At 35.5% G+C, this 14,553-nt stretch overlaps 1 long non-coding RNA gene across 1 annotated transcript in view; it reads left to right on the plus strand.

The window, feature by feature from the left end:
- The first annotated feature begins 2,365 nt into the window (after positions 1–2,365).
- Positions 2,366–14,553, plus strand: part of LOC147379469 (uncharacterized) — a 232,285-nt gene continuing 220,097 nt past the window's right edge. Inside the window, exon 1 of the long non-coding RNA XR_015133202.1 lies at positions 2,366–2,659. This is a non-coding gene — a long non-coding RNA (uncharacterized LOC147379469). The remainder of the gene's footprint in view (positions 2,660–14,553) is intronic.

Below are 14,553 nucleotides of genomic sequence, written 5' to 3' on the forward strand. Positions count from 1 at the left end.
GATCTTGAATTCATTGAAAGGGAGATTATTCTGAGTCAGTCAGACTTAACTCAGGTGAAAGTCTAAAAGAGAGACTGCTGCTTCCCTGAAATGAAGACGTGTTTTCCTGGTGGCCTTGAAGAAGTCAAGGAAATGAATTCTGCCAGTAACCTGATTTAATTTAGAAACATTCTTCCCCAATCATGTCTCTAGACAAGAATATGGTCCAGTTGATACCTGCATGCAGCCTGTGAGACTCTGAGCTGGGTACTCATCAAAGTTTTGTCTGTGGATGGCTGCCCTACAAAACCTGACAGGTAATACATTTAATTTGTTGTTGTTGTTACATAGAACACTAACACAGGCCTTTTATCTTAATTCATTGTAAAAGACAGATGTTTAGACTCCACATGTTGCTTTCATTTTTAGACTCCAGTGTGTGACTTTGACTTGGACCTTTTTGCTTTCTATAAGTTTTACATGCTAAATTGAAATAATTGACTTCCTTAGTATACTTCTATTTGGGGACTTAGTCTTTCCCTATATTTTTCTCTTGTCTCAGTGTCTTGAGATTAATTTTAGACCTTCTTTCAGGGGACAGCACATGATTATAATACTTTTTTTCTCCTTCTAGCCACATAATCTTCTCTTTTGCATGCAGCATCCATTTTCTATCATTTTTAGCTTTTGGTGATGATGTAGATAGGCAGAGTAACTCTGGCTATGAAATTCATACATCTACTCTTCTCATTAATATCTCTTTTTTTCTATTTATGCATGTAAATTTATATTTTAATGAAGACATTCTTGAGATTTTGGGGATTTTTTACATAAAGAATGATTTTGTAAGTTCAAAATATTTATCAGGGGAAACTTTATCCTCTAATTTATCTCTTTCTTACATTTACATTTTCATGTATAAAATTTTACTTGGTAAAAGTTAGGCATATCTGTATTTGGTCAGTGCTTATTACTTTATTATTTGTAAATTTCCAAGCCTTATTTTTCTGTTTGTTGTCTTAAACTATATATTTCAGTGTCTTGTCATCTAAGAAGTTCTGGTGCAACACTAACCATAGTGCAACATGTAAGTCATGTAATTTAGTAATCAGTTAACTAATATGTTTTCATATTCCACAATAGTAGGAGTTGAGGATATACAGACATGAAGAGTTAACATTCTTTTTTAATCTCATCAGCACATAAATTTTTAGAGACTTTACAAACCCACAGAAATTATGGCTTGATTATTTGGTACATGCTCTATTTAAAAGAAAAAAAAATCTAATGTTTCTTAAGAATATGTTTAATGGCATGCCTTTGAAAAGCCAGTACGTTCATTTATCATACATACATAAATAAAAATTAAGATGAACTATTGATGAAACAAATTTATTCTCTGTTTACCCTGACAGAAATTCTCAAACACTGATTTGAAATTGAAGTGTTAAGAATTTCTATTTCCCACAGGGGTCTCACAGAGTATATAATCAAGCTCTAGTCCACATTTGCTTGAAAAACTATAAATCACTGTAGATGTGTCTATTACTAAATAGTTTAAAAGTCAAATTTTAATTTTAAAGGAAAAGTGAAATACCAAATCATGATGCTTAGTGGAAGTAGGACTAGTGGTTGAATGGGGATTGTGGATGGTGATGCATATTCATTTTGATCTGTAGGGAGTAATGAAACATCCAATAATCACATTTCTAAATGCATATCACAGTAGATAAGACTTTAAGTGCTCCATTCAATTAATTAATTAAGCTTATATCTCATTCAGGTATACAAATTATCCTCTTTAAGGGAAAGAAGCTTAGGGAGATATTTAGAGGGAAATTAATTCAAAGAGCTTTTGTTGAAATATTAAAGTCATATGAACACCTTATCACATGTGCTTGAACTGAAACTGGTTTTCCTTGTTATCATTCTCAAGTCAGTATATTGCATTGATAAGGAACACACTAAACATTTCCAGAGGTAAGTTTTGTAATTTTTAAAGTAGCACAGCATGTTTAACATGCTTACATTATGTTAGTTCAGAGGCATATATTTCTCTTTTGAAAAGCTGCCTTTGAGTTAGCTACTAAAATATTGAAAATTTCTGATAGTAGCCAGTGTTGATTATTTTCTTTTGAGATGAGACAAGAAGAAGCAATTAATTTGGCATCTCTTGATATTTGTACCTAAAAGAAATAGAAGTTTTCACTTTATTGTGATGTGTAAAAGAAAGAGAGAATGCTCATAGGGAACAGAATGAGACTCTCCTACATTTTTCTGTCTTTTAAAAAAATGTTCGCAGGAAAGTGTATAGAACGGTATGCTTATTTAACAAAGAATTTGCTGTCATTTTTGTTACACCTAGTTGTTTTAAGCTTGCTGTGGCTGCCTAAAGACGCCTCCAGATGGCGCCCTAGTGCTCGTTCTCTCCGCCCAGTGGCCGACGGAATACCACCAGCTGCCAGGGAAAACGAGCTTGGAGCTGGCGGCAGGGCTTAAACCGGCGAAGCTCTGAGATGGGTTGCTGAAGGATTCCGGGAGGCAGCTGCAACAGGGCATCACTCACTGTCCAGGCATATCCGTTTCTGAGTGCAAAAGGAAGAACTTGAGCGAGCGGCAATTGGAGTGAAAATTGCTTTGTAGTATCTAAAAGCAGCATGGATCGTGGGCAGCTGAGCTGGTACGTGCAAGAGAAACTACTGAATGGAATTGTGCTGGGTAGGAACCCATCTGATTATTCTTTGTGTACCAAACGTTCTCTGTCCTGAATTGTGCTTATGTGTATACCCTCATTTCATTTTCACCTGGATCATGGGGGCTTGGGATAACAATCTTTAATTTTTCCAACATGATATAATAAAAGCTTTACAGAACATTGTTTATTGATAAAATATGACCCGAATCATGGTCTCAAGAAACACATGACAGTGGCACAAAAATACTTTTATATTTCTTTGTTAGAGGGGAAAAAGAAGAAGAAAGTAAACCTAAACCATATTACCATGTAATTTTACCAGATCGACTTCTAAAAACCAAAAAATATTTATATTTAACTACCAGGGATTAAATATTAAATCACTTTTACCTGTAGGTGTAGGCATAAACACACCTGTAAAATATGAGTGATTTTCACATCTGTGTGCCAGAAAGAATGTTGTGTAACTATGAAAACAATGAAGATGGAAAATATGTGTTTTGTGTGTAATTTTGTGTAGTCTAATATGCCATGTAAATGTGTGTTGTGTATGTGTAGTCAGTGGCATGCATATGTGACTCTGTTGCAGAAATATTGCACAGTTATAAAAAAGAATATGTTGGATATTAGATGGATTTTTGCACCTTCACATACACACACCAATTTCTAGCTAGATAACTTAGTATGAAGATTATCTATTGAAAAATATTAAATTTAAAGAATGTACTTGTTTCACTGTTTCATTCAGTTGTGTGCTTAGTTTTTTGTGCTTTTAAACTTTGGGGAAATGTTTTTTTATATTTTGAACAGGAAATATTGGCTGACATGATTATATGAAAAGAGGATACATAGATATATAAATTCAGGTTCCCTAGAGTTGAGATGGCCAAAATGCACAAAAACTCTGAAAACTTTAGAGTTCTAACTAAGAGTTCATATTAGAAACTAGCCAGAAAATGAATGATTCAAAAGTTCAGAATTAATTTGGAAATATCAGACGCTGAGTTGCTGAGGTTTTACTGTTAGTATTAATACTCTAAAACTAATGTTAGACCACTTATAAACTTGTATGTATTCCCTTGTAACAGATGTGTAAAGTGAATCAGATACTGAATTTTATGTGCTGCCATTGCAAATATAACACAATTCAACATAAAAAAATGAATTGAGTTAACTATGTAAGATAATATGCTAAAAAAGAAAAGCCTGAGATGCCAAGAAAAGTTAGAGGCAGTTCCTGCCCTCAAAAAGTGGTCAGTCAAATGACCAGGATGGGCATATATATGAATATGAGTACCCAGTAAATTACAAATCAAAATAAATGCTACTAGAGAACAGTATGCACAAGGTTTATAGCATTTAAGTGGAGGGAAAAATTGGACTTAGGGGTTTAGTAGAGACCACATTGGAAGGCTCTCCTCTCAAGGCATGGACAGAAAGAGCAATTTTGGTGGGTGAAAATGATAATGTCCTACCACACATTTCATTTGTGTTGGGCTCTGCCTTCTCCATTGGTCTTAGATGTGAGCAGTAAGAGATCATATCATACAGGCGGGTGAGGCAGTATTGGAGATGGCCTTGAACATTGGGCTGAAAATTTTGGATTTTATCACTAGTTTGTGCCCAGTGCCACTGACAATATAGGCATTCAGTACTCTTCTAGAAACATTGAGGGCTGTGCATAACAGTGAGAGCCAATATGAGATTTTTACAGTAATTTTGTAATTAACTTATTGTGTATCTACCATATGGGAATATAAGTTCCAAAACACAAAGTCTTTCAATATTATATCCAGAGAACCTAGAAATTTCTTGAAAAGTGTTTATCTACCATAATAAATGAATGGTAGAAGGAAGACAAGGCCAGGTTTATTTATTATTTACATGTAGATTTCCTAACACTCAACAATGATTAACAACCTCAAAATTTACCAAGCTCTTTGGAGCTGTTGTTCTAGTTGATTGCTTTTATGGCTCAAGTAAGGCAGAGCAAGTTAGAATAGTGGCTAGGATAGCCACTGTTGATGTTTAATCTTACTCTGTCTTTAACCTCTTACACGAATAGTCCTGCCTTTATGGTTTTAAAAGTGTTATTAAGACAGTTATAAACTGTATAATTATTCAGGCAGAATTCACCAGCTTATCTTTATATCTCTTCAGTAGAGATAGAGTAGATATATAATACATGTTAAAGCAATAAATTTAAGGAAACAGTTGAAGAGTTTGAGGACTGTTTTTTTGCATCCTATAATAAAAGCTTCTCTTCTTACACGAAGATCAAATATTTGGTTGTCCATAACATAGTTTAGGTCATACTCTCTACAGCTCTTTTACAATTGTAGGAGTCCAAAGTAATTTCTTGGGAGATCCTTAGGTATTTGCTTACATAGTTTTGGGGAGCACTGAGGTAACATTCTTGGGGTCCCAGCCTTCACACACAGGCTGTCCTTTTTTTTGTCTTTGTGTAATGATATCTATACCTTGTATGGAGAGTGATAGGCATATGTAAAGAAAAACTTGTGTCATTTGAAAAGATGACACTAAATGAAAATAAACATTTTAAAGAAACTTATAAATGTTATCTACTTAAATTATAGATAGATGTATAGTGTCTTACAAATAAAGAGGCTAAAAAACAATGTCACTGAATCCACAGCATTAAAAATTATACAAAGACCTGGAATTTCCCCTTTTGTCCAAGACAGACCTGTCTTCTGTGATGATGATATTTTTGTTTTAATTTGATTTTATATAATGTCTCCAAAATTATGCAAGAGTGTAATTCTTCAACTAAAAAATTGTTGGAATTTTTTAAGTGTCAGTTGAAGTGAGGAAGCAGAATTTCTCTGTGAGCTAATCTGCACAGAGTCAGGCGCCTTCTCTCTTCAGTGTCAGAAAGACACATTTCCACACCATTCCTTGGAGTTGGATCCGCTGTTACTGTTTTATTTTTAATCCATATGAGAAGAAGTAGTAAGATATAGTGACCCAAGACTTTCACCTTATTTTAAGCCTTGGAGCTTGGCTCGGCTAGAGACTAACGGCTTAGAGGAAGCATACCTTGTTCAAATAAAGCTAAAAATTCAGCTTCAGAGAAATATACTGCAGTGAGTACTGCAGGATTTCCCCCCTAGTGGTTGAATTAAAGCTGCTGTTTCTTGTAACAATTGAAATATACTTTTCTTGGCATATTGGAAATAGTTTGGTGAAGATTCTCTAACATACATTTTTAAAAACTTATTTCAGGAGAGCACATTTTTTTTAATTTATTTAAGTGATCATTTTGAAAGATACGTTGCCTTGAAAAATATACTAGATGCTTTCCTTTATTTGGAAAACTAGGGATTCAAAAAACACAGATACAAAATATATATAAATAATAGAAAACTGTGCTACTGGATCCCATGTTATGCTCCTCTTTCTTAGTGTAGAGAAAAGTTTTCTTCCTCTGGTGTCCTGATATTACTCTTTTCTGTGGTCAGTGCCCCAAATCATTTTAAGATGATTTTTAGCTTTTCCAACCATAATGCAAACTCCTTAAAGAAAGGAAATAAATCCTGTGTTTCCTTTGAATCTTCCTATTTTACACTACCAGCCACAAACAGCACTGAAGTTTGTTTACTTGATGATTAAGTAAAGATGAAATTCTTTTTTTTGTACAAATTCAAATAAGTGATTGTAGTCATATAGAAGTGACTTCTAAAAGGCAAAATGGAAATCTTTCTAGACTCTGTATACTGGGGCTATATCTGACACACCACAGCAGAAAAAGAAAGTTCCTTCTCCTCAAATAAAACTTTGAAATGAGACATCTTTTTAAAAAATAATATTTGAAATATGAAGATATCTATAAAGGCCTCAAACTTACCTTGACTCAGTAAAGTTATTTATATCTGGAATAGATACCTTCTGGCATGCCTGTGTCTCTGGGATGTTGTGTAACTACAAGTAGTCAGAATTGCTAAAAGTTCAAGCAAATCAGAAGAGTTCCTAACAGCAGAAATTAACCTTATGGAACCTTAGAAGTTTTGACATGCTTTAGAACCATTCCTGGGGGAAAAAAAAATCATGTGCTTTTATAATCAGTATATTTATGAGCATACAGCAACCTGCCACCAAGATGTATAAAAATGAGAGTTAGTAGCATCAAACTTCTATTTTAGAAAGTGCTAAAGCAAAGTAACAAAAGATCTGTGGCTGTTTCATTAACAGAAGTGAAGAACTTCTCTTCTGTCTCTGGAACAAAGACTAACAGAAGAGCCCTTAGTTACTAAGATGCATTTTTTCTGGTCTCAGGCTCATTAACGATGGAAGTAGGAGGGATAGGGTATAAAGCAGCAGCTGCAGCTGTGGGCACTCAGATCATTTTTCACCTGGCATAAAGTTAACGCTGGCATCTCCAGAGTTCCAGCACAGAACGCCAGGGAGCAAATGCCAGCTGATTGTTGTTCCTCACCAGCTTGCTGGCTAACTCTAGCTCATCCTTCAGATCTCTACTGAAGGGCTGCTTCCTCCAGTTTGCTTTGTCTGACCTCTCTAGATTACACTTAACACCGTTCTCGCTGTTATTATGGGCTCATATCCTCATGGTTGACATCACACTTCATGCTCAAAGACCTGATAGCCCTTCTTATTAGACTAAAGGCAAGAGCTGAGCCTTGAGCAGTATTGCTCAGTGTCTGTGTCTGGCTTACAATAGGCTGGTTAATATTTATGAATATTGTCTGTTGCCTGATGGTTTAATGACCATGTGTAGGCTTCGATGTCAGTAAATGTTGCATCTGACTCTCAGTGTCACGTGTAAGGTGAGGAGTAACTCAGCTTCTTAGTCTCCAAATCCTCATGTACTATCTAGGGCAGTGGTATACCTGCCTCTTAAAGGTGGTTGTTAAGGTTAAAAATAGTATCTGGTATTATTATTATTATCATTATTATGTTATGATCATTTTCTTCTGGGCTTTCTAAACATTAACTGATTTAATCCTCAAATGAAAAGGCTTATCAAGTTGATACTATTATCATTCTATTCTATATAAGAAATAGAGACACAGAAAGGTTAAATTACTTGCCTAAGGTCACAGAGAGGATAATTAAAAAAAAAAAAGGAAAAGAACAGTGCCCAGAAGAGAGCGAATACTGCCATTTTATTTTGGGAAGGCTGATTCTCATGTAAATGAAAAATTATCCCACACAGTTAAGAACAGTTTGTTCCCTGATTTCAGAGCCTTCTGTTGCAGATATTTTATTTGTAGAATTCTCATGGAAGCCAAATATGGTCAGAGGAAAATTAATGTGTATAATCTGAGAGAAGATCCTTATCTTTTATTAAGTATTTTACAGTATTGGGTATAACAGAAACTAAAGAAACCCTTGTAAGAAATGTATTTTTGTTGTGGATGCCAGGATAAAAAGAAGCAAGTGATTGCATGGCCTATTCTAATATTTTGAAGCATTTTTTGTTTTATTTATAAATAAATAAAGTTGTTGATGGACAGGGAAGCCCGGCATGCTTCAGTCTGTGGGGTCACAAAGAATCAGACATGACTGAGTGACTGAACTGAACTTACCTATAAATTTTATTTTAATAATGTTTACTTTTTCTCTCTGTAAAATGTACACATATTTTATAGAAAATGTGTAAAATCAGAAAAGCTACAAATACAAAGAAGAAAACAAAAGTAATACATAATTACTAAACCCAAAGATAACTATTATTACTACATTGATATATTTCCTATCTTTTGAGAAAAGTGCCAATATATATGTTTATGTATACACATGCATGTGTACATACAGTTTCAAATGAAATAATGTAATATAATTCACATCTTATTTTATGCCTATTATTTTGACAGCAGTTCTCTAAAAATTATAATATTTAGTGCTTGTATATTATTAAACTGTGTGGCTCAGCTTATAATTTTAATTAATAATTTCTCTTTCTTTGATAGTCTCCTAATTTTGGAAATTCTATTGTTTCCAATTTTAGCCTATTTAAACAGGCTTGTTATGGTGGTTTACATAACAGATGTACCTCCCAAATAATCATATTTAGATGACTCATTAACATAAGGTTGTTAAAAAGTGGTAATGCATTTCTACTCATAAGTAAAGAAGCTAAAAGAAGACTTTTAAAATGGGCTCATGCTTAAGGAGATTGAAAAAGGAAAAAAATGGAATTGTAGATGGAAATGCATTAACGTTTCTAAAATCTTGGTATGCTATAAGTTATAAAGGTCAGTATTGTAATCACCACTTTCCTGTGATTTACCTGGGCTCAACAAGGTCGAATGACAAGATCAGGCTGCTGTAGTATCATTACGCGTGTGCGTGCTAAGTCGCTCAGTCACGTCCGACTCTTGGCGGCCCCGTGAACTGTAGCTCTCCATTCTTCTCTGTCCATGGTATTCTCCAGGCAAGGATACTGAAATGGGTTGCCATGCTCCTCTCCAGGAGATCTTCCCCACCCAGGGATTGAACCCATGTCTCTTTAGTTTCCTGCACTGGCAAGCGGGTTCTTTACCACCAGTGCCACCTGGGAAGCCCTCTGGGTAGTATCATTGCCAGGATTCAAATATAAGGCTCACTTTTCGGCCCTTTATCTTTTTCATCCTACCATACAGTCTACACAGCATGCTGGCAATGTTCATAGCTCCACATAATACTTAATTTCTTTGAGCCTCTGTTTCATTTTGTGTAACATAGAAGCAATGATTCTCACTGCATAGAATTATTGTGATGATTAGTTTGAAAATTATATGGAACTGAGATCTTAAAATATATGTCCTGAGGCTCAGTGTTAGCAATGAGACTGATATGTCATAAAGTACTCTTTCACACTGATAGAACTTGGTAATCCCCTGGGAATTGAGGGGCTGGCAAAAGGCTTGTTAATCCAAATTCCCACGCATGAATCCAGGAGATTCAGTCTGTTATGGGTCACTGTTTTTGTTTTTAACAAGTTCCCTTGGTGATTTTGATGATATTTTATTAAGTGGCAAGGAGAGATATAGGCAACTAGAAAAATGAGGCTGAAGGGAGGATGAAAAGTTTAAAATGAGACACAGAAATTTGACAGTTGTCAGATATTAGTTGAAAATAGATGGAGCCTTCTCCTGAGATCGTTCAGCCCCCAGGGAGAGCATAGCATGTCTGGAAACTGTCAGGATATAAAACCAGCTCAGGGCTTGAAGGCCTCATTTTCCTAGGTAGGTCATTTGAAATACAAAACACAGTAAAGGAGCCTGAAATCAAAAGCAAAAATAAAACTCAGTTTGACTAACAGAAATGGTAGACAGTAAAGTTTTATTGAGGTTGGTGGGATATGCTTTAAAGAATGTTGATTTTTAAAGTAAATGCATTGGATCTTTGATGTCTATGTATCATAATCAGACATACACTACCTAAACTGAAAAATCTAATTTGATTTTTTGATTTGACTTATAGAAAATGTGGTATTTTAAGATTAGATTTTACCTTCTCTGCATATCCATTGGAGTTTTTCCAGCCTTTCATATTGAGTAGTAATTGATAAAATTGGTCTTGCCTGCCACATGAGGGGAAAAGGCAATGGCACCCCACTCCAGTACTCTTGCCTGCAAAAGCCCATGGACGGAGGAGCCTGGTAGGCTGCAGTCCATGGGGTCGCTAAGAGTCGGACACGACTGAGCGACTGCACTTTCACTTTTTACTTTCATGCATTGGAGAAGGAAATGGCAACCCTCTCCAATGTTTTCTCCTGGAGAATCCCAGGGACGAGGGAGCCTGGTGGGCTGCCGTCTATGGGGTCGCACAGAGTCGTACTCAACTGAAGTGACTTAGCAGCAGCTACATGAGGAGCTCCTGGAAGACAGGGTTCTCGATTCATTCAATGAGGGTTTGTAAGAAAAAGTTCTTGAATGAGTTACTTTTTAACCCATATTGTCATTATCTTTAATACCAGATTGAAATATTTTTTAACTTTTAAAACATATTTTTATGGGACACATATATTACTAACTCTTTGAAATGATACCAAAGATTTTAGGACATTTGTTTTTTTCTATTTATTTTGTGTATTGATGTTATATGTAACACCAGTGTTCTTTAAAATTGTGGGTTTTTTCCTCAGGAATTAGTAAACTGCCTGACAGTTTCTTTAAAAATTGTTATTGAAAGTATTAAATTCTTTGTTGTACCTTCAGCTAAAGAAAAATTTTCAGTTGTTCCAAGCAATTTTATTGGTATATTACCAAATAAAAACCTGAATGAAGGCTAGATATTTGACTCATAAGAAGTGATATTCTTAGTTTACCAATAGACTTTTTCTGGTTTAAAATAACCAGTTCTCTATAGTTGTGTTTTTGAATTGGCCCTTAACATATAATCTTAAAATCTTAGAGGGCTAAAGAAAAGCTTAAGAAGTGATTTTCAGGATGATATCAGAATCTCTTCAATTTCAAAACACTTTCAAAGAAACTATGCTATAACTTCCCTTGCTTATTCATCACCATGTATAGCTACTTGCATTGTTGTGAAATTCTTACCTAAACTCTTTCTGAAGTCTCTCTTGCTGCTACACAGGCCCACATCCTTTTGCTTGATCTTAGTAGAGACTTAGAATATCACTAGAATCAAATGGTTCTTTTAATATGTGTCATTTAAATATTAGAAAGTTATTATCAAAGTCTGCCTTAGCAAGTAATTCAGACAAATGACCTACATCACCTGTGCTCTTCTGACTATTTCCTTCTGCAGAGAATCCAGAGCAGGGTGCTGCATGCTTCACAAGGTAACTACAAGAGGGGCTTTTCCAGGCCTCCTTATTCTTATTTCTAAGTTTTAAAAATGAGTTTCCCTGGTTTAGCTTTATCTAAACTCTTTATTAGTTGTCACTTCTTGCCTTTCCACTCTTGCCCAGCCACAATCAAAAACAAAAAAATGGCAGCTGAATCTTTTAAAAAAGAATCACTTTGAGTATGATTTCATATACTCATGATTTTATATGTAAATTTCAGAGACACCTATCATCATTGTCCTTTAGGCATACAGTATTCATATGCAGAGCATTATCCCAAACATTAAATGGGGTTATAAATAATGCAAAAGAGTAAACCTTGCCCTTGAGGTATATATGTGACAGTAGCAATAACATTACCATTCACTTGCTGTATATTGAATCTTGATAACGATATTGGTGATAGGTAATATTATGAATACACTGGGGGAAAAAAAGAACAAAACTAAAATTGTCTGCCTAAATGATTGTCAGGGCAGAAAAATTTTCTTTCTGCCCTTCTAGGTTCTTTAGCTGATCTAGTAAGTAAGTTGACATAATTTAGATTAATAAGAACAGAATAAATTTATTTTCATATGAGAGTCCCATAAAAATATGGGACCCAAGAGGAATCAGACAGTTGAGGCTTATATGCTATCCTGAGCTAAAAAAAGAAATAGGGTCCCAGGGCTTCAAAGAGGAAGAAGACAATTCACAGCAAAATGAGAAGAACAGGTATTTGATATCAGAAGTTTAAAAAGTTATATTTTGTAATAGCTCTCTTTCTGGCCCAATCCCTCTATTTAAATTCTTTTAGGCAGTTGCTGCTGCTGCTGCTAAGTCGCTTCAGTCATGTCCGACTCTGTGTGACCCCATAGACAGCAGCCCACCAGACTTCTCCGATCCTGGGATTCTCCAGGCAAGAACACTGGAGTGGGTTGCCATTTCCTTCTCCAATGCATGAAAGTGAAAAATGAAAGTGAAGTCGTTCAGTCGTGCCCAATTCTTAGCGACCCATGGACTGCAGCCTACCAGGCTCCTCTGTCCATGGATTTTCCAGGCAAGAGTACTGGAGTGGGGTGCCATTGCCTTCTCCGTTAGCAGTTAAGGGAGAGGCAAAAGATTTTCCTGGGTCTGCTGGGTCTTGTTTGCCTTCAGCTCAAAATAATCCAATGCTAAAATGGCATGTTTTGGGGTGGCATAATCTGCTCCCCATCATGGTCATGTTGATCATTTCATCTGCTTCCTGAGTAATAACTTTTTGTAGAAGTAAAGACCTATGTTTCAGCTTAGAAATTTGACCTGATGTTTCTGTTCCTTTAGAGTGTACTCATCAGTTATTGCACCATAGTTTTGTCCTACCTAGTTCTAGTTACCAAAATGTCCATGATTTTTCTCATTCTTCTCATTTTGTAAGGTACCTTCTCTTCTGACATGTGCACAGATTTTTCAGTTTGGTAAAGTTGTTAAGGTTTCATTAACACTTTCTACACTGAATCTTCTAGTCAATGTCAAATGGAGCTTATTATGTAGATATGTCACATATGGGAAATTAGATTCATTATAGATTAGCTTTGTCAAATTTATGCCTGTTTATTAAAATTGGGTCTAGTTCACTGCAATCAGTTATTCTGAACTATCTGCATGATTTCATAAGTCAGTTTCAGAGGCACTTTACATATGTATTGTTCCATTTTTTGGAATAAATATTTGTCAGCTTTGCAGATAGATTTTTTTCACTGTTCTGTGTTAGAATATTCCTGGAAAATAAAAGTAGTCACCCTAGCCTTAGCCAGTACTATGAAAATGGGCAAATTACAAATGGCCAAGGAGATACAGTACTGAGTTTGTGAGCAAGAAAATCCTCATCAATAAGGTAAGGGTATTTTTTTGCCTGATTTGATGATACATATCACATTGAGAGGGGCTTCACTGATAGCTCAGCTGGTAAAGAATCCACCTGCAATGCAGGAGATCCTGGTTTGATTCTTGGGTCGGGAAGATCCCCTGGAGAAGGGACAGGCTACTTACTCCAGTATTCTTGGGTTTAAATGCTAAAGAATCCACCTGCAATGAGGGAGACCTGGGTTCAGTCCATGGTTAGGGAAGATGTCCTGGAGAAGTGAAAGGCTACCCACTCCAATATTCTGGCCTGGAGAAATCCATGGACTGTATAGTCTATGACGTTGCAAAGTCAGACACGAATGAGCAACTTTCATTTCACTTCACTTCATCACATTGAGAAAAACAAGAAAAACTAGGTTTGTATAACTATTAGGCTAAATATCAGAAAATGATGCTTTGTGGATTGCTTTCTTTATTTTTAACTTTTATTTACCTCTAGTAAGCAAACTGTAGAGCTTGAGAAATTGCTCTGTTTAATTTTGCCTACAATTCTACTTAACCAAATTAAATTGCCATTTGTGTTTTTTTATTAAGAAACATTGTTGAGGAGGAAGTTTTTTGTATGCCAGGTAGGGAATGAAGTGTTCCAAAATTGTTATTTTCAGTAGTTTCCTAGGATCTGATTTAAAAAATTAAATGATATCAAAACTAATTTATTACAAAGATGAATGTGAAGTGGAGATTAATATGAATAAAATAATTTTATCTAATAAAATACCAGGAAATATGCTTTCTTTAAAAAATGGCAGTGATGATGCAGGTATCTTACTTGACATCTGGGGCTTCATTTTGATAGGGTAGACTACTGATTTACTACTTTCAAATGCCAGCAAAGTGTGCATGAAGGCTGTTTTTATGTATTAAAACTGAATAGAATACTTCAAATTATATTGCATAAAGGTTAGGATAAGGCCTGGGAAATAGCAGAAAGGTCTTTACCCCCACCCCATTCTTAATTTATTTTGCTTTTCTTTCTGTACATCACCTTCCTTTGTCTTCACTGCTTTCCTTCTCCATCCCACACCTTGAACAGTAATTTTAGAACACTGTGAAAATAAGGTAGTGCTGGTGGAATAGGGCTTCCCCCGTGGCTCAGCAGATAAACAATCCACTTGCCATGCAGGAGATATAGGAGACCTGAGTTTGATCCCTGGGTCCAAAAGATCCCCTGGAGGAGGAATTGGTAACCCACTCCAGTATTCTTGCCTGGAGAATCCCA

This window comes from Bos grunniens, chromosome 1, assembly GCF_055505025.1.
Source record: "Bos grunniens cultivar Pamir isolate PY7600 chromosome 1, Bosgru_T2T1.0, whole genome shotgun sequence".
Lineage (NCBI taxonomy): Eukaryota > Metazoa > Chordata > Mammalia > Artiodactyla > Bovidae > Bos > Bos grunniens.